Below are 27,547 nucleotides of genomic sequence, written 5' to 3' on the forward strand. Positions count from 1 at the left end.
CAAAGTTGTAAAGTTCATTTTTCGATAACGATTTGTACATCTCATTGTTGCAATGGGTCCACCTGTATCCCTATTTACACACTTTGTTTCTTCCCTTCCCCTCCACAAATTTTATCAACATCAAATACAGAGAAAGCAGGGGTTATACCATGGGGGAGGAACATACAAAGCAACAAAGAAATATCTTATAAATATGTTAGAAAAAATAGCAAGAAAAAAAAACATTTGAGTCCTTATCTTGGAGTTCATTTTGCCTAAGATCAACTTATCTGATTGTTTCTGCTTGTCTCAGACATATAATAATTATTGGAAATAAGGGAAAACATGGGACCTATGTTTCTTTGGGCCTGGCTTACTTCATTTAATATAATTTTTCCAAGTCTTTTCTCAGGCATAGTTCTATTGACTGTTTTTCCTCCTATGTATGCAGAATACTCTACTGTTTCTTTTCATGTATTATAATTTTATGTTGAGAGATATATATTTAGAATACATAAGGTAGTATTAAGAAAATGTGATTCACTGCCCACTCCAGATAGTTTGCTGCTGTTAAATGTTAAGTCACTGAATTAATTCTGAAGAGTAATTGTTCTCTATCGTATGTGCCTACTACCTCCTTTTCTTGATTATGTATGTTGTCAGCTAGTGATTGGAAAAACTTTACTTAAACATATTTACTTGGCTTCCTGCCTTTGTAATGATGCTTGATATGGTTTGTGATACATGTTTCCTGTTTGCACAAAGTACCATATATGAAAGATTTGGAGGTCTTTTGATATTGTTTGTCAGATAGTAGACAACTGAACAGGAATGTGGTTTTCTAGGTTCATAGAAATAACTTGAAGGTTTTAAGCTCCCTTAGTGATGTTTATTCTCCAGTATTGAAAGCTTTTTTTTTTGGTCATCAACTGGTATTATCATCTCAGTCAGCTGCAGTGTTAAGTAATTGCTGCTGATTGTTTCTAAAACACCCTGGGGATAGGGCTGTATTTACAGAATAAACTCCTAGTCATGTCAAGTAAGACAAATCATGAGAAAAAAGTAAATTGTGAGAATGTAATTTCTAAGTAATTGTTAGACATGTGAAAGTAAATAAAATTTGAATGTATTTTGACTCTTCTAATAGTTTCTGAAATGTTTTATAGAGCTATAGGCTGTTGGTTTTTAGATTAGTGCATACCCGTAGGAAGATGGGAATACACCAAGATGAATTATCATTAAACTCTTGAATATCACTGAAATTCAGTCATTTTTTTCCTTCATGGATTTTGAAATTATTTGGATAATTTCCATTATTCTGAGAAAGTTGATGTTTTTGCCAGTGTTCTCATGCTTTCAAGTGCATTCAGGGGTTTTGCCAGGTCATTTCAGAAGAAATTCTTCAAGAATAGTAACTTCCGTTTCTAGAATTCATATATAGTGCTGTATTAAGACATTGTGAAGGAATGAAAAAAATAACCATGGGCTTTATACATAGACCCAAAGCAAATTAAAACCTGGTTTGGTTGCTTGCTAGTTATATGTTCTTTAGCAAATGACTTATTTTCCTGTCTCGTTATCCTCATTTATTCTGTGGAGATGTTAATATGTACCACTTAGGATGTTGTGAAAATTATAGGAAATAATGAAACTAATGCTTCTGGTATATAACAAGTATTCAACACATGTTAAATATACTACTTACCTTTCCTCTTAGCTGTGAACCCAGTGATTAAATCTTAGTAAGTTGCTGTGCTTCACATTGGAGTTTCCCCAATATATTTCTCAGAAAAATATGCACTAATCATGTTAGCATGCTCAGCCAGTGGATACCTTCCCATTAGCTGTCACCTTTTAGCTAGAGACTTATTTGCAAGTTGCGTTTAGGACTTGGTTGTTGCGTTACAACTCTATTTTCATTTGTACCTCCCAGAACTAGGTTGTCTTTGCTAACAGTGTACTACATTGTTGACTTATTTTCAGCCTCAGTTCATCACCATACCCCACAGATCTTTTTTAGCTCCACTCACACATGACCAGTCATTTTTCTTCTTATTTATTTATTATTAGATTTATATAGTACTTTCCTCCCTAAATGTTTAAGGCACTGCACAGAAAATTTAAAAGATGAACCATTGAACATTACACATCTAAAATAAAATTGAAACTGGGCATAGTAGACAAACAAACTGGAATAGAAAATCTGAAGCATAATGGATGATTGTAGAAAAAGAAGTAGGGTATATTGATCACCTCATTTTTTTTCTTTTTTTTTTTGGAATGCCACCTTGAAAACCAATCCCTAGTGAAGTTTTTATGTTCAGTTATCTGATCCAGTCTTAAGATGCCTGAGGTTATTTGTAGTCCAAAAGATATGTGTATTTGTTACCTGAATAGATTAGAGTGAACATGTTAATGTTTTCTAGACTGTTACCAAAGTTGTAGATTGAAATGATAAATAATAGTCTCAAGACTAATTTCTGTTTTGATGGAGGCAATATGTTAATAAAATATAAACTCAATGGAAAATCTGAATCTTTCATAGACAGAGTTGTTGCATTCTATGTTTAATCATACCATATTTTTTGTGTAAGCAATGGGGATTCAGCTCAGGGTCTGGTACTATCCTTTGGCTTTTCGAACAAGGCCAGTGCTCTACCACTTGCCCTACACCTCAGCTTCTGACTTTTTGGTAGTTAATAAAAATAAAGACTCATGACTGTCCTGCCTGGGTTGGCTTCAAACCATGATACTCAGATCTCAACCTACTGATTAGCAAGCACTATAGGCATGGGTCACTGGTGCTTGGCTGCTAGACAATGTTAAAGAAACACAGTATTTCATAAGTGATGAATTTCTAAAATCTTAGAGGTGATATATGGCATAGTGAAAAACAAATATTAATGTGGTTAAAGTGATAATAGAGACTTTGCTCATCTTCTCTCAAAGTCCGGTATTCCAAAGTATGAAATTTCAGCTTATAAGCAGAATGGAATTGGTGTTTAGACTACATATTTGATATAATGCAGGAAATTGTGGGCCATGTGTGAGTAGATACTAGCATACTGCCTCTTACATTGGCTTGTGGAGAAAATCAGTGTTTGACATTACCTACAAAACACTTTGTTTAATGTCAGTGTTTTACACACACACACACACACACACACACGCATGCATGCGTTCCCTCCAGCATATTAAAATATAATTTATGTGATCATAATTTATTATTCATTTTTATTTGGATTACCTTTAATATTTATCCCAGAGGGGCTAAAATCAACTCAGATAATTCAATAGCTCATTAGCAGATCAGTAGGAGAAATATTTGGAATTAATTTTTCCTCTAACTCATTACCGGGAATGATGGCAAGCTGACTTTGATTTTATTTTGTCATGATTCACAATGGAATGGGGACTCTATGGTTTTGCTAATTATTTTATTAAGTCTAATATTGGGTGATGTTTTGTGTGAATTTTATTTATAAGGGATGTGTTGTGAAGCTGTTCAAAAAATAAAAACCAATTCATTTTCAAAAATGAAACAGATTTTTGGGGCTGGGAAGGTGGCTCAGTGATAAAGTGCTTGCCTTGCCTGCATGAGGCCCTGGGTTCAATTCCTGAGCACCACATAAGCAGAAAAAGCCAGAAGTGGAGCTGTGGCCCAAGAGCACTAGCCTTAAGCTGAAGAGCTGAGGGACAGTGCCCAGGCTGAGTTCAGGCCCCATGACCAATCCCCCCCCCAAAAAAATGAAACAGATTTTTACTGTGACAAGAGCCCTAGATAAGAAACTTTTATCTGGTTGGTCTTGGATCCTTAGTCTATTTATGTGTTTTTCTCTGTTGAAGTCTAGTACCATATTATTGTTCTCTGCAGAATCTTATCCCTCCAGGGAAAAATCAGTGAGGCCCTTAGGATCTGGTTAACTCCCAAAGGGCATCTTGCTCTGAAACAGTCACAGAATCTGTGATTGTGTTCCTAAGTCTTGACTATTTTCCTGAATATTGTATTTGTTCATTTAAGGAATAATTTTGTGTAATACTTTAATTGTGTTGTGAAGTTTATACAAATTTAATCTGGTAGTCTCATTAATTCTTTTGGTTAAACCAAAGTAATTTATTTAACCTTTTACTTTACATGGTATGAAAATAAACAATTTCATTTTGAGGGAAACAGAATTCTGGGTACAGAGTATATAGCATAATACAAAGTGTAAAAACTGTGTTTTACTGTGTGATGATTATTTTGTACTAATAATTTTTTTGTGTGCTACATATCTGAAAAGTACACTGATATGATCTCAATACTGAGGGAAAAGTAAATGTTAGGGAGTTATTCATGTTTTGTTAGTGATGTATGAGTTATATTATATAATGAACTGGTGTTATAGAATGTTTTAGAAAATCTTCACAACATTTTTTGTCCATTCAAAGATTTTTTTTTCATCCTCCTTACTTGCCTCACTGATTTGGATGTCAGTAACAACCCCCTTAGAATGATTTTCCCTTACTTTTGATCGCGTTTTCCTTAGGTTAATTAATTTATTTCAGCAGGGTCTAATGTTCAGGTGTGAGTCGTTAGTTTTTTTTTCCATCATGAAGCGTGAACTTAGGGCCCTGGGTGCTGTCCCTGAGACTCTTTTTGCTCAAGGCTAGTGCTCTACCACTTGAGCCACAGAGCCCCTTCTGGCTTTTTCTTAGTAGATTTTTGGTACTAAGAGTCTCATGACTTTTCCTGCCTGGGCTGGCTTCAAACCATGATTCTCAGATCTCAGCATTCTGAGTAGCTAGGACTACATGTATGACTTACCAACGCCCAGCAATAGTGTGTATTTTTATGTCTCCTATTGATCCATATCATGGAATTAGGTGATACAGTACATATACAGTGATCCACAAAGATCAACCTGAATGCCAGTGATGAACTTTGAATAGTTTGCAAGAAGCTAATCTCCTACATAGGGCTGAGTGTGGTGGTAGGAAACTGCCACATCTCTCTCTCCCAAACAATTGTGTACACAGAACTGCTGTCTGAGTGAAGCAAGAAGGCAAAAATGGGATGGACCTCCTGGTTTAGGAAATCACAGTGTAATCACAGTTGATACATCCCTGCCAGACCAACCTAATTAAAAAAAAGCAATTATATTCCCATTTTTTCTTTCACAATATTTACAATTATTCTGGCTTCTGGCTCATAGACAGAAAGGTTCTAATAATTGCCATGGAGACTTTGAGTTTTAAATGGCATTTATATAATCAGACTTTAAATGGCTTGCCTGGCCCTACTACATTCTAATAACAAAATAAACTAGTAGGAGTTGCCAGTTAGGAAAACTAATCATGAATCACGATTGGTGAAAGTTTAAGGACTACACAGCTAGTCCACAATATGAAAGTTCCTGAACAAGCAACCTTAGTCACTGAAATAAGTGCAAGAAAGCATTTCCCCCAGTCTTACTGTCTGACACAGAAGCCCAGGAGGTATGTGTATGTATATTACTTAAATACGTATGTTGTTTATATCTTTCTTTCTGATGTAAGCTAGTCTTTCAATGGCTAACACTGGTTTAATTCCTCACCTATGGTATGTGATGGATACTGGGTGATACTAATTCTGGTAAAGCTGGGATGTGCTAAAAAAGAAAAATCCCACTTCTTTGTCAGTAGAGCTATGAGAATATCATTGTAACAAACTTTTGCAACTATATTTAGTTATTGAAGCATCACTAAAGTTCCTTGATAAGGAAGAAATCCATTTAACATAGTGGGTTTTATAATGGATTGTAAATACTTTTTTTCTTAAATACCCTTTTTTGTTGTAAAATAGTGTACAGAAGGATTACAGTTACATGAGTAAGGTAATAAGTAACATTTTCTATCTAGCGTTGTTACCTCCTCCTTTATTTTTCCCTTACCATCCCTTTCCCTTTCCTCCCCACCTCCCCAACTCCCCCCCCACAAGTTGTAAAGTTCATTTTCAACATAGTGTCTTGTATATCTCATTGTTACAATGGTCAAACTGTATCCTTATTTGAGCATTTTGTTTTTTCCCTTCCCCTCCCCAAATTAGAAAAGTGTCCGTTAGATGTGTATTTTAATGTTTTTTTCTTTCATGCATGTGTTTCTAACGCATTTATAAGATTATCTCTTTGTTGCTTTGTATGCCCCTCCCCCACAGTATAACCCCTGCTTTCACTATATTTGATGTCAGTATAATTTGTGGAGGAGATGGGGGAAAACCAGTTGTTTAAGGATACAGGTGGACCTGTTGCAACAATGAGAAGTACAAGTTGTCATGTCCAAAACGAGCTTTACAACGTCGGTGCGGGGGGGGGGGAGGGAAGGGGGGGAAGGAGAAGGATTGGGATTGGGGGGGGGGGGGGGGCTGGGAAGGGATGTGAAGGGTAAACAAAGGAGGAGGCTGCAATGCTTGGTAAGAAATGTATGCATTATCCTGCCCATGTAATTGTAACTCCTCTGTACAGTATGTTCACAAATAAAATAAAATAAAAAAATGAACAACAACAAAAAAAAAGTGTATATACAAGATGCAGAGCACCGGAATCAAATACAGTGGAAACAGGTGTTATACCATGGGGGAAGAACATACAAAAGAAACAAAAATAATTACATAGTACATTATAAGTATGTTAAAAACAATAGCAAGAAAGAAAAAACACATTATGTCCCTGTCTTGGGGCTCATTTCACTTAACATCATCTTATATGGTCATATAAACATAGCTTTTGACCTTTTGATTGTAAATAATTTTTGATTAATCATTTGTACATACATATTCATGTATTGAGTTAGTAGGAAGTAAAATATAAATATGAACAAACAGTAACAATAAAGCTAAAACTTTGCTTTACTTTCTTTGTATAAAGGAATGAAATTCCATTTTTGGCCATAATTAACTTGAATCAATTGAGAAAACATCAACACAGAGAAAAAGTCAGGAAAGGACCACAAGTAACATGGATTTGCTATTAGAGAAAAACATAGAGACTTTTGGAGACTGTAGTGAGCCTCACAGTATGTTAACCAAGAATTATCCTATATTCTTACCCTAAGTAAATGAGAACTTATATACATTGTTCCTAGATGTTCTGATTTTCCAGAAGCTGGAAATCTAGATTCCCTTTAGTAGTTTTCAGTTGTAAAATTTGTCAGTGAAAAAAAATTACATTAATGTAAGTTGAGTGTGATGCAGGAGGGTGTACAGAAATTTTGTTACTTGGTTAACAAAACTTTACATTTTTGGCTTCAGATATAGCCTTTCCTTCCATCGTGAATTAGCTGCTATTTTTTACATAGATTTTTAAATTTCCATTTGTAACATTTTATTTATTAGTCAAGGAGCATTGATTGAACATCTTAGATATAGATGGATATAGAGGGAAAAAGGAAACTAAAACTATATGAAATATGTTGCAAACATTACCTCAATTACCTGTATGCCAATTATGAGGATTAGATGGTACTAAGTCCATTTACAGAGTAATAAATTGACTTTTGAATGCTAAATAATTTACCAATATCAAACAGATGGACAATGGCAGAGTTAGGTGCGGGGGGGAAGGGGGAAGGAGAAAGATTGGGATTGGGGGGGAGGGGGGAGGCTGGGAAGGGATGTGAAGGGTAAACAAAAGGAGGAGGCTGCAATGCTTGGTAAGAAATGTACGCATTATCCTGACCATGTAATTGTAACCCCTCTGTACAGTATCTTCACAAATAAAATAAAATAAAAAAAGAATTCAAACCTGAGTGTGTGCATCTAAATAATCTTAATAATTCTCTTTTGTAGAAGTAATAAAATTTTACAGTAGAGAATTTGCAAAATATAAAAGACAAATTGTAGAAAATCAAAAAACTTATACATAAGTATGGGTACCATATTGATAAACACACTTCCAGTCTTACAAACATACACACATCCCAATAAATATTATATTGAATTGTAATTGTATATTAATTATTTATTTGAAACATATCAAAAGCATACTCTCAATATATCATTCTTCATAATACTGGGTACACACATAGTCTCTTAGCTGTTTGTCACTGCCCCTGTAAATAGCTTCATTGTTTTTTGCTTAATCCATTTTTTAAATATTTTTTCCTATTATAAGTAATGTTTTAATTAACATATTTGAGGTATAAATATCTAAAGCAATACTTATTTAGAAAATGTGGTTTTGTTGAGGTACTGGGAAAAAACTCAGGCAATTATGCATGCTAGGAAAACCACTGAGATATATCCCAGCACTTTGTCTTTGGAGACTCTTTTTCACTATGTAAGTTAGGTTGGCCTTAAAATCCCAATCCTCCAGACTCAGCCTCCCTATGGCCGGAATTATAGACATGTGTCATCATGTCTCTCCTTTGTTTCTAAGAAGGAAATGATGCAGACAAAGTTTCCAAACAAAGTTGTAAATCTTTCAATACCATATGCTCAATTTTCAGAAATATTTTACCAACTTACTATATCATTACCCAATGGACATTTATTTTCTTGTCTTCTTAACAGCCTTAAATATTTCCACAAAATAATAATTTATTGTTTTTTAATTTTTTATTTATTTTTTATTGTGAAAATACTGTACAGAGGGGTTACAATTACATGGGCAAGATAGTGAGTACATTTCTTATCAAGCATTGTAGTCTCCTCCTTTGTTTCCCCTTCCCATCCCTTCCCAGCCTCCCCCCGCCCCCCACCCAATCTTCCCCCTCCACCAAAGTTGTAAAGTTCATTTTCGACATGATAACTTGTACTTCTCATTGTTGCATAATAATTTGTATATGTTACAAATAATAAGAATACCTCATTTTAATTTGTTTCTCTGACTAGTGGGGATATTTAATATTTTCCCTTATATACTTTATAATAATTTGTATATTTTTTGGTCTGTTGTGGAGCTTGATCTCTAGTTTTCTAGTGGTTTATTGAAGATAAGAATCTCACGGACTTTCCTTGCCTGGGCTGGCTTTGAACCGTGATCCTCAGATCTCAGCCTCCTAAGTAGCTAGGATTACAGGTGTGAGCCATGGGCGCCCAGCAATAATTTGTATTTTTTCTGGTAAACCTTTACCACTTTTTTGCATTCTAATATTTTTTACCATGTCAAATTAGTCTATGGCCATATTATTATTTTTCACTGTTTTTCTGCAGAATAATCACTTTCTTACCACCAAATCAAAGAAATATTTGCTTTTATAATCACCCTAAGATTCAAGGGCTTCACATCCATGGACACAACTAACCACATATCAAAAGACACACAAAAAATCACTTGTTATTGTTTCTTAAACAATATGCCAACTTATTTACATAGTATTTATGTTGCACTGGGAATGATAAATAATGTGGCACTGATTTAAAGCATACAAGGAGATGTGCATAGGTTGATACAATTGCTCTCATGGTATCTGCTAGTGTGTGGGGAGGTGTTTTCTGAAACCATTTTTTCAAGACTGACAACTTACGACTTTGTTTTCTTGTAGTATTTTTACATTTTATTTGCTATTTCTGTCATTGAAAGATTATGCTTTCAAACCTATGTTATACTGCATGTCTGAGGAGTGAAAAAACTGACGGCTTTCATCCTTGGGCTATGTAGCATTTGCTAGACTGTGTAACAATCCATGTACCATTTTTATTATTATCAACTTCCTATGTTATGGTATTGAAAGGCTGCTGAGGTAATTAGACTAACTGATATATTGAGGATTTAGTTTTGGCCAGTGTTTTAGAGAAAATGAATATTTAAAAGATTATTGATTTAAAAGGACAAAATATCACCAAATAGTATATGTAATACATGGAGACAATTTGTGTGCCTAGAAATGTATATAATATGTAATATATATTATATCTTACTGTAGCTGCTGCTTTCTCTCTCTCTCTCTCTCTCTCTGTCCTTATATATTACTTGAGTATTTGTAGTTTCATATTTTTTCTTATTTTCCTCTTTTTTAGACCATTAGATAATACCAGTATTACAAAGTAGAATGCTAGGACTGGTAATTATCTTGGAGACTATATTGGAGATAAAAGTCTCACGGACTTTCCTTGCCTGGGCTGGCTTTGAACCGTGATTCTCAGATCTCAGCCTCCTGAGTAGCTAGGATTACAGGCGTGAGCCATGGGCGCCCAGCAATAATTTGTATTTTTTCTGGAAAACCTTTACCACTTTTTTGCCTTCTAATATTTTTTACCATATTACATGATATTTTATCATATTACATGATATAAATAAATAAATCTCTAGAATGAAGAAACAATGTCCCTCTTATCACACAGCTAGAGTTGACACTGGAATCCAGAACTCTGACTTTTACAACAAACCATTGCAAGGTGAAATGACTATGGTGCATTTTAGAAAATGTTAAAAGACTAGTGTAATTGACAGGTACCATAAAAGAGTTATGAATACAATAGGCAGCCAGATGTTGATTAAAATCCTGGAATAATCATGTAGTTACTCTGTAATCTTGGAAAAGTTATTTTACCTGATGGATCCTCAATGACTTCTTAATCAAAAATGCTGGTAATGGGCTGGTGCCGGTGGCACATGCCTGTAATCCTAGTTGCTCAGGAGGCTGAGATCTGAGGATTGCGGTTCAAAGCCAGCCCAGGCAAGAAAAGTCTGTGAAGCTCTTATCTCCAATAAATTACCAGAAAACTGGAAGTGATGCTGTAGCTCAAGTGGTAGAGTGCTGGCTTTGAGCTGAAGAGCTGAGGGACAGCCCCAGGCACAGAGTTCAAGCCCCATGACCGACCAAAAATTGCTGGTAATATTAATTTTATAGAATGGCTGTTACAAACTGATGTTAAATGACAGTTTTATTCTTACTTGCATAAGCTGGAATAGAGGTAATTGTAGAAGAAAAGTGAGAATACAGGTAAAGGTGTGGGTTAGATTAATAATATAAATCCTTTTAGTCCATGAGGAACCACTAGTTTATGAAGAGGGAAATGAACTGTCAATTTTTAGGATAATTAATGCTTAAGTAACCCAAAATATGTTTTGGAAAAGAAAAATAATGGAGACATAATAACTGTTAACATTGGTTAAACAGAAGATAAACGTTATCTGTTCCAGGGTTATGTGATATTAAAGGAAGCTACAAATAGAAAGATGTCACAGTGAAGAATCCTACATATTGGAGAACAGTTATAGAGGAAAGGATGAGAGGAATTAAGGATGCCTTAGTGGTTTCAAGAGTGGGTATCTGGGGAGAATAAAAAAATGAATGATGATAACATGAGGGAAAACATATATGGAGAAACAAGGATATTGGTAGTACAAGGGTAAAAATGCAATTGACTCTGCCAACGAGATGTTTGAACTTTCAATATACATAGTGACTTGCTGATTTGTGGTATGTGCTCTCACAACTATGTTTATATTTATGCACATATAGTGAATTGGATGTTTCTTTAGGATGTCATAGTCCATGATAATCTTGTGATGCCTGTAATTGACAATTGAAAAGTTTATTTTCATGTCAGTCATATTTTATTTTTAATTATATTTAAGAAGATATACAAAGGTATTTTAATACATGTTAATTTATGAATATAATGTATCACTTTTATTATCTTGAAGTACTTGTAAAAATGAGTTTTAATTCACCTTATCAATTTATGAGTACAATGCATCTTGATAAATACCATACCTTTTGTTATTCTCTTTCATCTTTCTCAACCATAGCAATCTCCTCAAGTTACCTAGTTCTATTTTCATATATGCACAATGAGTATTATGAATGTATTTGACCTACCATTCCTTTCTTCATTTGTCTGCTCTCCTTTTGAAAAAGAGACTTCTTAGAAAAGAAGTAAAAATGTCCAATAATCACATGAAGAAATTCTCAACATTTCTTTCTATAAAGGAAATGCTCACCAAAACAACATTGAGATTCCATCCACTGCAATAAAAATGTCCATTTTCATGAATATGAAGAACAAATGCTGGTAGGGTTTGGCAGAAAAAAGAGCCCTATTATATTGTTATTGGGAATGTAAACTAGTGCAACTTAAGGGTGGAAGGTCCTAAAAAATCTAAATATAGAACTACATTCTGATCGAGCAATATCATTCTTGAGCTACATCTATCCAGAATATTACAAGTCAGGATACAGTAAAGATACTTATACACCCACATTCTTTGTTGTACCATTCAACAGAGCCAAGTTATGGTCATATGTCAGTCTTAATATGGAAAAAATAGACTTTTCTCTATAAAGATGATTTCCCTATAGAAGGAAAAATCAAAGTTTGGGTACCTGGACCAATTGGTAGAATGCTAGCCAATGAGTGAAAGCATCAGGTACCAAGTTCAAGTCCTGATTTTGGAACTTAAAAAAAAGAAAAATAAAAATTAGTAGTTGAAGAGGAATTCAGGCACTGGAATAATAAGTTCAATGTATAGCCTGGATAAATGGAGCTGCAATGATCGTTTATGATGAGAAGTAGGAAAGTTATGAAATTGTAAAGAGATAAATGTTTGGAAAGTATTTTTTTGTACTGTCTAGACAATGGCAGTGTTAAATCCTAGGTGATCTTGAACATTTTGTTTCCATGCATTTATTTGGTAAATAAGTTCCTAGGATCTATAAGCTTAGGTACCATTCCTACATGCCATTGGTAGTTGAATAAATTGAGAAGGTGAACCTTCTGAATTGCTTTAAGCAAGAGCAACCTTAGAGTTTCAAACTTTAACAAATATTTCAAGTACTTGCATGTTTTGCCTCTTATAAAAACTCATAAAAGCTAGATGTGGTGACTCATGCCTGTTATCTCAGCTACTTGGGAAGAGAGGATTGGAAGATCACCATTCAAGGCCAACTTTGGCAGTTAGCCAACGACCCTCTCTGTAAAACAAAACAATAAATTAAAAAAGTCCGAGGGCATATTTCAAGTGGTGCCATAAGGACAAGAGTTCAATCCTCACTTTTGACAACAAAAAGGAAAATTAGTGCATAAAAGTAGACAAAATGGCAGAAAATGCTAGTAGTGTGGGACCTGGACTGTATAACCAGGGACACAAACCATGAAATTATGACCTTTAGCCCCCATCGCCACCTGGCCCATCCCACAATCATCTCAATGGAACATGGTGGCACCCAGTGACCTGCAGCACACAGAAACAATGATCTTCCACAGCTCCACTAGACAACTCACAAACAGTTCCAGGATAAGTGACTAGCCCATGACAGACCCCTCCCCATGGGAGAAAGCACTGGTGACAATCCCCAGAGCCTGACACAGACCCCTCCCCCTACCACTTGAGCTACTTGTCCCACTGAAGATGGGAATTGTGCAGGCCCCCCAGCAAAAGATAGAGCACACCCAGCCCTCTTGGCTTGACTAAGAGCACCCCTGGGAGGGAGCTTGAACACAGCCAGTCCTACACCTGCGGGCCTCAGTAGCTGGCAGTGGAAGGAGCTGACCAGTATATCCAGGGCTGGGAATTGGGCAGCTCAAGCCACTAGTACCTGGCTAAAGTCAGGAACTGCGAGTGGGCTCCAGCACCTGGTGGAATACATCCAGCCCACCTGGGTTTGCCAAGAGCACCCCTGGAGGGAGGGCGAACAGCCTACATGGCTGGTCCTTGGCTGAGGTCAAGAACTGCCTGTGGGCTCCAGCAGGCAGCTGAACAAGTCCCACCTGTGTCCCAGGCTGGAGCCTGAGCTGCCTAAATCACCTGTCCCTAACTGAAGTTAGGAACTGAGCCTCAGCACAGGGTGTAGTGTGTCTGCCCACAAGAATCTAAAAATAGTGAGCCCTACATGGGTCAGACTAGCAGCTTGAGGTCAGCCTCTCCCCCAACACAACTGTGCAGGGCAAAACCTCTCTCCGCCAGCCTAGGGCTGAGAGAAGTCTTCAACAATTGACCCAGAGACCAACAGAACCAAGCAAAGGCAGCCACCTATTGAGCAAAACAGAATTTTGGATTCGTTCCAATAATCCCTGAAACCTCATGCAGAAATCACAGCAAAAAATTATGATTCATCAACAGCCAAGACAGCAAACCATCCCCAAAAGCCAGCAGCCACACAGGGAAGAACTCCAGTGGGCATGATAAAGAAATGGAAAACAAATGCTACATCCAAGAGCTCATAGAGGCAATGACACAAGAATCAAATGGGTTGGGAAGGTGTCTCAGTGGTAGAGTGCTTGTCTCACATACATGAGGCCCTTGGTTTAATTCCTCAGCACCACATAAACAGAAAATGTTGGAAGTGGTGCTGTGGCTCAAGTGGTAGAGTGCTAGCATTGAGCTTAAGAGGTCAGGGACAGCAGCCAGGCCCAGAGTTCAAGCCCCACGACCACCACCACCACCAACAACAAAAAAAAAGAATTAAAGTTTGACATGGATCAGAAATTTAAAAAACAAAGAAATGAATTCTCAAAAAGGGATCCAGGATTTCAAACAAGATATGCGCTCAAAAATAGATTCAGTGAATACCTCTTTCAAAGAAGAAATTAATACTTTGAGAATTGACATTGAAATAAATGGTTCAATTTCCCCCATGCAAACCACAATGGAAGACAAAATGCAGCATCTGGAAAAAAGTCACAGATATGGAAAAAACACTTAAAATTTGCCAAAAAGAAGTCCAAGAACAAACAGACCGTGCCAAGAAATTTAAACTTCATATAATTGGGGTTGATGAAGGTGATGAATATCAGATCCAGGGATACAAACTTATTCAATGAGATTATCACTGAAAATTTCCCCAATCTTAAAAGAGAAAATCTTACCTACATAACAGAAGCATACAGAACACATAGCAAATAAGATCCCAGGAGCAACACCTCTAGGCTCATTATAGTAAAAACGCTAGATTTACATGCAGGAAAAGCAAAGAAGGAGCTATACTACAATTGGAAAATTCAGAATCACTGCAGATCTTTCCACAGAGGCACTGAATGCAAGGAAAGCCTGGGAAAGTATCATCTGAGCCCTGAGAACCACTAACTGCCAACCCAGACTAGTTTACCCAGTGAAGCTAGCATTCATATTCGATGGAGAAAGTACAATTTTAACAGTAAAGAAAAAACTAAATAATTCATAAACAATAAATCAGCACTACGAAGAATATAAATTTTAAAAAACTATCGAGATCAGGGATCCAGGTCAGACAGATATCACTGAAGACCAACTTAGTAGGCACAGAGGAGAAAGGAAAGGAAGAAGAAAAACTTAGAAAAACTGGAAATGACAAGAAACACAATGCACCTCTCTATAATACCCATAAATATTAATGGACTCAATTCCCCAATCAAAAGAAAAAGATCTGCAGATTGGATCAGAAAACATCCATTTGTTGTCTTCAAGAGACCTATCTCACTGCCAAATATAAAAACACACTTCAAATGAAAGAATCAAGGAAGATCTACCATGCAAATGCTCCCAGCAAAAAGGCAGGAGTTGCCATCCTGATAGCTCACAAATAAACTTCATTAAAATCAATGCAAAAAGACAAAGAATGACACTAAATATTAATATAGGGAATAGTCCACGAAGAGGATTTCAACATTATCAATTTATACTCTCCAAACATTGGTGTACCCAAATACATTAAGCAAATACTCTCAGACTTACAGGAAAAAAATAGATCCAAATACAATAATACTAGGAGACTTTAATACTCAGCTCTCACTAAAGGACATGTCTACCAACCAGAGGATTGGCAAACAAGCCTCTGAATTAAATGATGACATATCTCAAGTGGATTTCATTGACATCTACAGAGTTTTCCACCCAACAACAACCTAGTACACATTCTTATCAGCAGCTCATGGATTCTCCAAAATAGATCATATCATAGATCATACAAACAATTTAAACAAATACAAGAGGATCGACATAATCAGTTGTATTCTATCTGACCATAGTGGAATTAAGCTAATTCTCAATAACAAGCATACCATAGAAATTACTCAAACACATGGAAATTGAACAGCACACTTCTAAACAACACCTGGGTCACAGAAGAATTTAAAGAAGATATTAAAAAGTTCCTATAATTCAATGAAAATGAATAAACATCACAATGAAACCTATGGGACATGGCAAAAGTCCTGAGGGGCAAATTTATTGCTCTCAGTACACACATCAAGAAAATAGAGACAGACCAAGTAAATAAGCTCATGTTGCAATTAAAACTGCTAGAAAAGTAAGAAAAATTTAACCTAAAGTTACTAAATGGAGCGAGATGAACAAAATAAGAGCTGAAATTCACGAGATAGAGAGTAAGAAAACTATAAATAAAATTAAAACAAAAGGCTGGCTTTTTGAAAAAATCAATAAAATTGATGGACCTCTGGCAAGATTAACTAAAAAAAGAGAGAAGATACCCAAATCAATAAGAGGGATGCCACAAAGGAAATTTACAACAAATATCCAAGACATCCAAAACAATTATAAAGAAATATTGCCAGAATCTATACTCACTAAGGAAGAAAAACCTAGCAGAAATGGATGAATTTTTAGAGAAATAAAAATTTCCCCAAACAGAATCAAGAAGTAATAAATCAATTAAGTAATCCGATAACTTACAATGAGATAGAGAAAGAAATCAGAAGTCTTCCAACAAGGAAAAGCCCAGGACCAGATGGATTCATTATGGAATTCTATAAGACCTTTAAAGAGGAACTAATACTCATATTCCTCAAGCTCTTCTGAAAAATAGAAACAGAGGAAACAATCCCAAACTCACTCTATGAAGCCAATATCACACTCATCCCCAAACCAGGCAAAGATCCAATAACAAACAGAACTACAGACTAATCTTGATTAACACAGATGGAAAGGTACTCAATAAAATTTTAGCCAAAAGAATTCAGAAACATCAAAAAAAATCACATACATTATGATCAAGTAGGCTTCATCCCAGAGATGCAGGGTGGTTTAACATACATAAATCAATAAATGTAATCCATCATATGAATAGAACCAAGATCAAGAATCACATGATCATCTCCATTGATGCGGAAAAGGTTTTTGATAAAATACAGCATCCATTCATGTTAAAAGCTCTGGAGAAAATATGAATAGAAGGAACATTCCTTAAAACAATAAAAGTCACATATGAGAGACCAATAGCCAATATTACACTATATGGGGAAAAACTACAACTAATTCTCCTAAAATCAGTTACAAGGCAAGGATTCCCACTCTCTCCATGCCTCTTCAATATAGTTCTGGAATCCTTAGCCAGAGCAGTAAGACAAGAAATGGGCATTAAATGGACCCACATAGGTAAGGAAGAAATTAAACTATCCCTATTTGCAATGACATACCTTAGTAATCACAAAAACTCCACTCCCAAATGCCTAGAACATACAAACCACTTCGGCAAAGTAGCTAGATACAAAATTAAGCCACAAAAATCAGTAGCCTTTCTGTACACCAAGAATTTATAAACAGAAAGGGAAATCAAGTAAACAAGCCCATTCACAATTACCTTAAAAAATCTAGGAATTAATGAAAACTATAAAATCCTAAACAAAGTAATCACAGAGGACACCAGGAAATGGGAAGACCTTCCATGATCCTGAATAGGCAAAATTAATATAGTGAAAATGGCATACTTCCAAAAATTATATACAAAGTCAATGCAAGTCCCAGCAAATCTCAATTATGTTCTTTACTGAACTAGAGAAAACAATCCAAAAATTCATATGGAACAACAAAAGCTTAAACCAATTTAGGCAAAAGAAAAAACGCAGGAGGGATTGCGATACCAGATTTCAAGCTCTACTATAGAGCCATAATAACAAAGACAGTTTGGTATTGGCACAAAAACATACCTGAAGTCCAATGGAACAGATTAGAAGATCCAGAAATAAAATCACATGCCTATAGTCAGCTGATATTTGAGAAAGGAACCAAAGACCTATAGTGGAAAAAGTGGACCCCAGCCTGTCACCATGCACTAACATTACCTCAAAATGGCTTAAAGACCTGAAACTCTGAAATTACTGCAGGACAGAATAGGAGAGACACTTGAAATTATAGGCACAGGCAGGAACTTCCTGAACAGAGTCCCAGGGTCACAACGAATTGGAGAGATACTCGACAAATGGGATTACCTTAAAATAAAGTTTCTGCACAACCAAAGACATAGCTACAAAACTAGAAAGACAGCCTACTAATTGGGAAAAATATTTACAGCAATATATCAGACAAGGGAATTCAAATAACTAATCCCTCCCAAATCTAAGAAACCAATCATTAAATGGGCAAGGGAGCTAAAGAGAGACTTCTCAGAGGAGGAGAGAAACGTGGCAAAGAAACACATGAGGAAATGTTTATAATCCTTGGCTGTAAAGGAAATGCAAGTAAAAACAACCCTGAGGTACCACCTTACCCCAGTCAGAATGGCCCATATCCTAAATTCAGCCAAGGACAAATGCTGGTGGGGATTCAGAGGAAGAGGAACCCTATTGCATTACTGGTGGGAATGTACACTAATACAACCACTGGGGAAAGCAGTCTGGAGGTACCTCAGAAAGCTAAAAACAGACCTCCCCTATGACCCAGCATCTACCCTGAGTAATAGGAATCAGGATACAAGTACACATGCATCTCCATTTTCATTGCAGCACTGTTTGCAATAGTCAAGATATGGAAACAACTGATACCCCACTACAGATGAATGGATCCAAAAATTGTGGTACCTATATACAATGGAATATTATTCAGCCATTAGAAAGGACAAAATAATGGCATTCATAGGGAAATGGATGGAACTAGAACAAATCATTTTGAGCAAGTAAGCCAAGAGCAGAGAGATGAACAGCTCATGGTTTCCCCGATATGTGGATGTTAAATGCAAGAAGATATGACAAAGTAAACAGAACTTGAGAAACAAAAGACCTCCACTTTATTTATCATATCATTCTAAATTACTCTATGTTCTTGACCACATATATGGTATATATGTGCACATTTGAGGGAAGCTAGCAGGGGACTACAGAATCAGAGGGAAATGGGAAAATATACAACAGAGGGACCCATTAGGTGCACTGAACATTGATGATAATGAACTAAGCAACTCAAGGGCAGTGATGGGAGGGAGAGAATGGAGAGGGAAAGAAGGCACAGCTAACACTATGAAAAAGGAAAGAAGTGTACATATCACTCGATATGGAAGAAATAGTTTTATTGTCAAAGCTCATAGAATTCACAAACATTATAGACCATGATAATGACAATTTGCCTTGTAAAGGTTAAAATGTGTTTGTGACTTTAAGTATCACTATATTGCAATACTGTGAATTTTGTGAAATTTATGTAATCGCTTAATCTCAATAAAAATATAAAAAATCCTCTACCCAAAGTTCTGTCCATCTACCAGAGAGCTAGCTAGAAGAAGCTTCTGTGTGCAGAGCTCGGGACATGGGTGAATCCCATGTCCACAGCACACCAATGGGCACTGTGTTTCAATAACTAAAATAAATAAAAAGCAGTAATAGATATCTACCAGTGTCCGAATTAGACTGGATTACATGATACTTTCTCAAATCAAGTAGAAACTGAAGAAAAACCTCTTTAATGTAGAAACTACCACAAAGTCTTAAATATTAATAAAAATGGACTCAGAACCATAACAAGGTAGACAAGATGAGGTAAACATGAAATAATTTTTCTCTGGGAGGTTGGCACACACACACACACACACACACACACATGGCTCTGTACTTAATAATCGCACACGGCTCTGTACTTAATGATCACCTCCTAGACTGTAAGCATGCTTAATGGTTGTGCCCTGCTCTATGTTGGGCTTCAAATATGAAATCATTGAATTAATTGCACAGAGGTATTCAGGTGATATTTTTGCCAACAAATCACATCCAAGTTACTGTTATATTCTTTTTATTTCAGTTGTTTGGGGTACTAGTAGGATAAGGTTTTTTTTTTTTCTTAGTGGGGAAACAGCATTTCCTGAAAGGAAGCAATCATGTAGGCCTAGCTGGCTTGAAAAGAAATATTTTTTTTTGTCTAGATTATGTCTCTGGTGTTAATTTGGGATTCATATTGTAGGGAATTGAAAGGAGACTGACTTTTCCCTTGTTAAATGATCTGTGTCCCCTACTGATTGATAAAAAAGAAATAGAGTTTGTGGCATTTCTACAATTACTCAGTCTGCCTTCTGCCAGTGCTGTGACTACATGTCAATCAAAGGCTACAGAATACCTTCTGCTTATTTTAATCTACTTAAAGAAATTTCTTTGTGTTTCTAAAGAATAGCTGACCTCATCATCCTAGTCACATTTTATCCTTGAATAATGGGAAAATCTCCCTGTTCAGTTTATGCTGTTTTTTTCTCACTTCAAAAAGAAAAAAAGGTTTATGAAATAATGATGCAATCCTCAGCTGAACATAAGGGTTTACTGTAATATCTAAACTACAGCTAGAATCAGCTGTCCAGGAAAGAAATAAAATCTGGCAAAGAAGGCTGCATGCTCATCTAATAGCTCCAGGTCTACATCTCAAATGGGTGAGTTTAATAGGCAGTTTTCAGTATTTATGTTTGACACCTTGACTAAGGGTCTTCACAGCTTACATAACCTATCTCTAGACTGCTGTAAATCCCTGTTGGTGTTTCTATTCCAATTATTCTGCCCAAATCTGTGAGTAGGAGTTTGAAGTCTGTCCCTGTAAGAGCCCATACACCTAGTTTTTGAAAACCAGTCTGACATTTATTAATTTATTCATGTGGTCAGGCATTCCTTTGGCAAATATTTTTGAGCACCTGCTGTTTTCTAGGTGGTAGGATAGACAGTGAGAATACAGATAGACTTAGAGTCTAGGTTTAATAAATACTTTCTGGGCCAACCTAATTTCCATTCAAATATCAATCATGCTAGATTCAGCTGCCTTGCTCATTCTCCATAGAGTCATTCCTTTATTTTCTTTACTTTACATAGTTTGAGCATGAGATTAAGTTTTCTAATATTTATATCAGCTTTGTGAACTTGGGTAGGTCTCTTAGCTTTGTTTTCTTTTTAACTTTCCTTATCTGAATGTGCTTATCAGTAGAACATGGGTAATAATAGTACCTGTTTTAAGGATTTGTTCTGAAGACTCCACATGGCAGTGTTTGACATACAATTCCAACTCAATAATTGCATGTTAGGTACTGGTGGATCTTTCACTTTGAAAGAAAAATCACCTCACATCTGCTCTTCTTGTTCATTGTAAACAAAAGCACTATGGAAAATAGTGAATTCTTGTCTCTTCTCCCTTGAAGAAAGTGTGAAAAAAAACCAATGCACAAGAACACTGAGGTCATGTCAAATTCTGTTTTAGAATGGTAAGCCTGTATGACAGTGTCCAGTTCAAGAAGAAACACTAAGGTTTGATTTAAAGTTCAGCATTCGTTATGTTTTACTATTGGTACAATGAATCCAATTCCATTCCTGTTTTGATTTCAAAATCAGATGGCTGAATTTTCCTCACTTCACAGCTTACACAGTGTAAGCCCTGAGAGACACATAAGTGATGTGATTTGTAAAAGTGAGAGCTGCTAGAACTGTAAAATTATACTTTTTTCATTCTCCCCCCAAAGGATTTTTCCTATAATAAAATGCTTTAGTGACTCGTGGTATCTAGTGATAAAGTGACTATTATTAACTTGTTCTAAAAGGCGATATAAGATATGTACCATTATTTCATAGAAAAGCAATGACTTTTGGTTGATGTCAACATAATTATCAGGGTAGCAATCTTTCTAACTTGTATAAACCATATTCCTCAAGCCACAGTCAAGTACTGGAGAATAATAGGTGTTACAAATGATGTTTGTTAGTTTTATATGAAAGAATATCATTTAGAAGGCAATTTCCCCTAAAAAATCAACGTGCTAATATATGACCTTGATGTCTTGCAATATTAATGGACTCCCTAAAGGTAACATTGTGGTAATAAAATTATAATTTTTTCTTTCAGCAAATTTTATAATAAATCTCAACAGTCATTCATATTCAATTTTCAATCTTCTGGTTCATTCCAGATAGTTATTCTTAAATGCCTAGATTTAGCTACATATTAATCAATAGATGCAAACATTTTGTTGTGCTTATTCAGAATGTCCTGATTAAAGATAAACATTTCTTATCTGTAATGAAGCCATGGACCTTATTCTATTATGAGGTATCAAGGACTATTTACAGCTATAAGCACAATAGGTTTTAGTTCTGGAAAATAAGGCTGGCCAAGCCCTTTCTTCTGTTTTTGACTTTTCTATTTAAATTTGGGAAAAATTCTCAAGTCTTAAGGTTTGCTTGGGTACCACCTCTTGAATTTTGTTGCTTTGTTCAGCACATTTTCCCTTTTGTGGCAGTATTTGTGTTTGAACTCAGGTCTCATGTTTGTTACATAGTTATTTGAGTACTGAGTCATGACTCCAAGCCTGTATTTGCACTTTCTTTTCTGAAAAGGGCCTTTCATCCTACTGTAACTGAGGTGATAGACATATACTATTATGTCTAATTTCTTTAGTTGAGATGGAGTCTTGGAGATTTTTTTTCCCCTGACTTGCCTGGAACTGTGATTCTCCCCATCTAAGCCTTGCAAATAACTAGAAATGTAGGCATTAGCCAAGAGTGCTTGCTTCTGTTTGTCATTCTTGTTAATTCTAAATTTGTATCACTTAGACTATTTTGATAGTTATTAACATTCAAACTGTCACTAAGTTGATAATTGCATTATTTCAGCAACTCTGAGAACAGGTTAATCACTTAGAGGGTGTGGGTAGTAAATGTGAGTTTGAATTTCAGTCTCACTTTGTAACTTATGGCTGTGATATCTTGGAAAAGAAATATAGTATCTTTGATCCTATTTACCCTCATAGAACTGCTATGACTAATAGAAGAATGTGCATATAATGGAACTAGAGTAGTGCCTACTGCCTTATATTGCATACTCATTAATTGGTAGATATAATTTGACCTTCCAACTAGTTTTAGATAAAAACCTTCATATGAATTACATGATGTGAATAATTAAAGGAAGCACTTTCTCTTTCTGGAGAATTGGGAAGAAGATGATTAGCATGCATACAAATTGATCAAAATTTGCACAAATAGCATATTACAGATGAGGTATTGTGGTTCTTCCATAGAACAGATGTCCATTTCCTGAATTCATGAACACAATGAAGAACAAAACTTCAGAGATTATCTTGAAATACCTTAAAAACTTTGTCTCCAGAAGCACAACAAGAAGCTCAAATTATCTGGATAGAATTTACTGTCACCAGTGAACAGTGGTCTAATAAAAACCTGGATGTCCTGTAATAAGTACAGTTAAAAATCCACAGAAAGTCTTGTATAAAATAAATGTGTTTTATACAACTGTAGGTTGTATATATCATTTCAATCACATTTTTCACTTCTTATTAATTTCAAACCCTTGAAGCATTTTATTTTGTCATTTTAAAGTTGTGGGTCTCAAATAAAGAAGAATAAAGAGAATTGTGGGTCTCAAAAAAGAAGAAGAAAGAGAAGAAAAATGAAAGCAAAACCTGTATTAACCGATTATAACTTTGAAAGCAGAAGTGATAGATAACAGTGTCTAATAATCCATCATGGCCCCCTACCTACCAGCCATAAAGCTGTCATCTCTAAGAGGTTGTTATTAGAGCAAAATGTGGTTGAATGTTCACACTAGTGTTAAGGTGCTATTGGGAATAGAGTATTTTGGGAACACACACAAATGGAACTTCCTGTTCACATTAAGATGATAGGCACTTTTAGCAGGGCTTTGAGAGAGGCTAGAGCTTTCAAGGGAAATAAACTTGTGGTGTGTGTGGGGGAGGATAGAGAGAGATAGAGATAGAGATGTGTGTGTGTGTGTGTGTGTGTGTGTGTAAGAGAGAGAGAAGCAGGAGGGAGAGAGGAGAGAGAAAAATGAATGATACTTACAGACAGAACAGGAAAACAGAGAGAATTATTTTTAATGAAAAAAAATATCAGAAGCCTGAGATTTGATCATATAAGGAACTTGTAAAGACTAGAACAGTGTTGTTTGTATTAGCTGCTTCATTTCCTATTGTATTCCATGAATCAGTCAGGTCTTGCCCTATCATATAATGTTACTTAACACATGTAAATCTAAATTTCGTAAAAAAAAAAAAAGCTTGACTGATAAACTTTTTGTACAAAAAAAATATCCTATGGTCTAGGCTGTAGAGTAGAGGACTAGGCAGTAGAGCAATTCTTACTGGCATTTTTTTTTTGAGTCCAGTCATGGGCCTGAAATCTGGGCCTGGGTGCTGTCCCTCAGCTCTTCAGCTCAAGGCTAGCTCTCTACCACTTGAGCCATAGTGCCACTTCTGGCTTTTTTATTTTTGCTTATGTGGTGCTGAGGAATTGAACCCAGAGCCTCAGGCATGCAAGGCAAGTGCTCTACCACTGAGCCACCTTCCCAGCCTCTTACTGGCATTTTTTTTTTATTTTAGGACACTGATCAATTTTAATTAATACGTCATGAATCATTTAAACAATCACATTCATTAAATGGAGGCATAATGAAATACCTAAGAATTGGGCATCACATAGTATAGAGATGCCATTTTTCTGCCAGAACTTTCTTTTTTTTGTTTTATTTTATTTTTTACTGGCATTTTTATAATGAGTTTTCCTTACTAAGTCTATAGTCCCTTAAGAAGGATCAACACTGTAACAATTTCTCATGTCATGTCCTCTGCCAGTTTCTTGGAGGTCTTAAATTCACAACTGTTAACTATTAGGGAAAGAAAAAGAAGCTAAAACTCAAATATGAGTGCTTCTATCACATTTCATAGATGAAATATTTAGTGTTTTAAATTAAACATGCCTAAAAAATCTTATTCCAGAGAGGCTTTTGCAACTATCCTGCTTATAGAGCTCTAACCTTGTAACAGAATCTGCATATGAATCAAGGTCAGCCTGTTAGAGTTTCTTAAATTCAAAATCTCAACCTCAGGGAAACAGCAGGGGCTTGGATAGAAGGGGCATGGCATTTAGGAACTTGTGCAAAATCTGTATGATATTTGAGGTTGATAAATTATCATTTCATTTGCTTTGGTATTTTTTATTCAAATGAAGCCACTGAAATTTTAAAAAATGATTTTTACAGGCTGCTGAACAAAGCAAATGAAAATATGTCATGTATTGATAGAAATACTGTATCTGCTTGAAAGAAATCCATGGTGCCAGTCTATTCCATTGTTGGTCAGCCTATATTCTGAGCAGGATATACTATTCTTGGAATCACATTTCTGTGGAGTGCTGATTGGCAGAGATGTATTCAAAGGAGGGGACCAGAGGAGATGGGTTTGAAAATCAGACATGAAAGGAGCCATTGGGCCAAGACTTATACTCCTTTAAAATTCTTAGATGGCTTCTTATTTTATGTAGATAAGGAGCAAATTCTCATGGAGAATATGGGGCCTAAACTTCAAGAAAGATAGGAAAGAGGAAGATAATTTGGAGCAATTTAATTTGGAGCAAGTTATTCAACTCCACTCTTCCACCTGCATTAACTTCCCATCTTCCCAAACCTCCATTCTGCTCAACTTACTTAGAAGAAAAAAATAACACACAAACTTACCTTTGCAAATTTATCTTATCTCCTTTTCTATCCTCATCATGTCTTTACCTCCATTTCTCCAATGTTTCAGTCACATTAACTTTATTTTGTTTTTCCTTACAAATATAAATATTGGCTATTTTAATATTATATAATAAGTTTATTTTAAAGAAAAGAAACATGCTAAAATGGATGAGGTTTTCACTTATTTGATGTTTCTTTTATTTTCAGCTTAACTAGGATATAAATGATGAATGAAAATCATATATATATATAAGATGTATGGCATGATATACTTGTGTACATGTGTATATTTTGTGAAATGACTGTTATCAAGCTAATTAATATATAAATTAGCAATATTTATTATTATTATTATTTTTGCTTTCTTATGATAATGAGAAACAGAAAGGTAGAAATGTTAGATAGCTAGAAAGAAAAAGTGGTGGATATAGCAAGTGGTAGATAACATGTCCCATAATGGTGCTTCTTGTTTACATAGTCCTTTGGGCTCCTGTTCAAAAGCTTCTTCTTCCCAAAATACTGTGAATTCCTCCTCAGATGTTTCTTCTTTTCATAAGGCTTTGGGTACTCAACCAATTAAAGAAACTGGGCAATGAATGCACAAGACATCAAACAATCAGCACAAGGCCAAGTGGAGGGGATATGGGTGAAGTCCTCTACATAAAAACTGCTCTTTGAGGCACTGTCAGGATGGAGAGTTTTACTGCTATCATTCATGGATTTCTTTTCATTTTCAAATAAACTTACTCTGTCTACCTTAAACACTTTCCTACCATTTAATTCTTTAATGCATGTAGAAAACAAATATATTCTCATTGAATAATATTGAATAATTAAGATATATTTTCTGAGCAAACAGCAAGTGTACAATAGAGCATTTTAAGTACAGTCAACATGTTGTCCATTAGCTACCCAGAACATATTAATATCATATAACTGAAAGTATTTACCCCTTAACCAATATCTCTCCATTTTCCTCCACTCTGGCCAAGTCCATGGAGACCATCATTCTATTGTTTACTATGTAGCTTCTTCAATTCCTCTCACAAGTGAAATAATGCAGTATTTGTCATTCTGTGCATGGCTTGTTTTACTTGGTGTGGCAGCCTAGAACTTCATTGGCAATGTAGCAAATAACAGGATCTCCTTTGTTAAAGCTAAATAATATTCTCGTACACTAATGTTGTGTTTGTGTGTGTGCCTGTGTCAGTTTTGGGGCATGAACTCAGAGACTTGGTGTTGTCCTTGAGCTCTTTTTTTCCTTTCTCAAAACTAATGCCCTTGGGGGACCAAGATGGCGACGGGGCATTAGGGAAACGCCACAGCTCTCTCCAACCAAAAAGAGAGTTCAAGTTCCAATGCTTAATCTCCCCAAGAGACCGACAACAACAAAAAGACTAACACTCAGAGAAAAACCAGAGGTGGAAAATAACAAAAAAAGAAAGAGAGGAAAAGAAGAATTTCAGAACAGAGAAGAGCGAAGACCCCTCCCCCAACCTTTACTGGCCGCGCGGCAGTGCGCCAAGCCGCCGGCCAGCCGGCCCGGCGGCGGCTGCCGGAGACCTAGAGACACAGGGGGCTGCTTGCAGATCACCAGGTACCGGTTCACAGAACAGCGGATTGCCAGGAACAGAGAAACCTACCAGCCGGGATTCTCCACGAGGATCCCACCCCCACCCCTCACTCTCCACCGGAGCGGAGAGGCTCCATCCCGCCAAAGCCACCCGGCACCAGCAGCGAGACAAAGGGACCTGTCGGCAGACCACCAGCCCAACCGCGATCGCAACGACCCGGGGGGGCCACCCAACCCAGCCCGCAACCACCCCAACTGAACTCGGATTGCAACAACAACTGACGACCTACACCACACAGAAACAACCAGCTCCAGGGTGAGTACTTCACAGGGGACAGTACATCCCTCAAGGGAGACCAGAGCTGGAGGGAATCCC

Source organism: Dipodomys ordii, unplaced genomic scaffold, assembly GCF_000151885.1.
Source record: "Dipodomys ordii isolate 6190 unplaced genomic scaffold, Dord_2.0 Scaffold203, whole genome shotgun sequence".
In the NCBI taxonomy this organism is placed as follows: Eukaryota; Metazoa; Chordata; class Mammalia; order Rodentia; family Heteromyidae; genus Dipodomys; species Dipodomys ordii.